This window comes from Indicator indicator, chromosome Z (assembly GCF_027791375.1).
Source record: "Indicator indicator isolate 239-I01 chromosome Z, UM_Iind_1.1, whole genome shotgun sequence".
NCBI lineage: Eukaryota > Metazoa > Chordata > Aves > Piciformes > Indicatoridae > Indicator > Indicator indicator.
The window spans coordinates 6,992,410-6,994,440 of record NC_072053.1 but is presented as its reverse complement, the minus strand read 5'-3'; positions in this window follow the sequence as shown (position 1 = coordinate 6,994,440).

Below are 2,031 nucleotides of genomic sequence, written 5' to 3'. Positions count from 1 at the left end.
ATATCTGGGCTTATAAGGTCTGTCCTGATTCCTTTGGTTACTAAGAAATTATTTCCTACGTTTGGAAATTTCCCTTTTTAGACATTTCCTTTGAAAGAAACGTGCTAATTAGAAAGGCCTTCCCATAAAGCAAAATTACCTTTAGCTGGTCCATGTAGGTAACTACTTTGTTCAGCAGCTTCCACAACAAACTCCAATGGGGCACAAATTATTGCTGAATTTCGTCTGAACTCCCTGTGCAGGGACAGATGGCATTAATATGAATAGAAGTTGAATTAGCAGTCAGCTACTGCTACCTCTTCAGCCCAAGCAATGAAACCAAGATAGCATTTTAATTGGGAGATTTCATATAAATATTTAGGCTAGATGAACATGAAAATACAGCATTATTTATGGAGGATTCTTAGCAATCCAAATGTTTCTGCAACTGAGTTTCTCACAAAATACACTAAAGAACAGAGGTAAAACCAACCCTATTTTTGATGATTTAATATATTCTTCAGAAATCATCAAAGAACCTGCTAGCACTGTGTTTGTGATATAACCAGGTGTTTGTGAGTTTCGTTTGCATCTTCTGTTCTTCTAGGCTCTGGGCTGCCAAATAGCTTAAACATCTGCATAAGCCAGCAAGGCAGTTCAGTTCATGGTATCAATCATTTTAAGGGGGAGCTTTTAATCTGTTTAAGTGCTTTATGAAAAAAAGGTGCCATCAGTCACAAATTTAAAATGAAGTACACACCTCAGTTGTGAACTGCTAACTGGAGTGTTGGGGCTGTGTTGCTGGCAAAGAGGTGACAGCAGCCACTGCAGCAGTGTTAATATACAGAGCTCTGCATTTAATGAAGGCTGGGGCACGTAGAGTGACACTACCTCAAAGAAGCTCTCAACGAGCAGGACAGAAAAAGCTGATTTTTGTTTTCTTTGCCAGTTCCTGCACAGAGCCAGATTTCTTGTGCTTTTATTTCTGTACTTACGTTACCTCAAGAGATTCTCATCTGTGATTTGTTTCTTCTTTCTATCAATACCAGAAATATAATGTTGTGTTGATAAAAAGCAGGTGTGGTAAAGAGGAGGTGTTTCAAATGCTTGTGGTGGGCACGCATGGCTCTCATTAGTCCAAACAAGCCATGGCATTATGGGGAAGAGATGTCTGTGTTTATCTATGTGCCGCTGAGATTTGGGGTTAGGAAACCACTATGTACATTTCAAGGAATGTTAAATGTACAAAGGAAAAAAGCATTTTAAAGTCCTAGCTTTTTTAGAAGCTGCATGGTACTGGCATACATGTTCCTCTGTCAGGCTCGATTACTGTTCAGCTTTGGTGGGAGCAGAGCTGTGTGAATGAAATTAAGGATTATTTTTTGTTTTCTGAACCATGGTGTGTTATTTTTTTCTAGTACTTCACCACTAGGCAGCTACAGTAATTACAAATGGGAAGCTTCAGACATTCTCCTTTTACATTTTACATTTCTGGACCTCTCTGCCTTACAAAAAGTCAAGAAGTTATGTAATGAATTTAAAAAGTAAAAAAAAAACCCTCACTCTGATGTCAGCTCCTTCTGGGTCCCTTTCCCTCTCTGACCTGTCTCCAATCCATGCAGGTGGATGTATCCTGCTGTCTGTCTCTCAGGAGTTGTTCAGTCAGACAACGCAATGCAGCCCAGAAGCTGCTCTTGACCTTTGTCTTTTGGCTGTTACTAAATGGGCCCTTGGGGGTGAATCAGTGGAGGTGCATCTTGTTGCACTTAGGCATCTGGCCAGCCGTTAGCTGACATGAACTCTTTCCCCTTGAGAAGTGTTTGAAACATGATGTTGCTATCACACAAGCACTATGTGCGCCTCTACTGCCACATCCTGCTTACATCCTCAAGGGCACCCTTGTGTAAGCAAATGTCGTTCACACAGCCCAGTGAAACAGGATTGGCCAGAGCAGCAATTATTTTTGTTTCACTCACCTCCTTTCCCCCCCTCTCATATTACCTGGGCTTTTATTTGTGCACCAACTTGTTATTCCCTTTACACTTGGGGAAC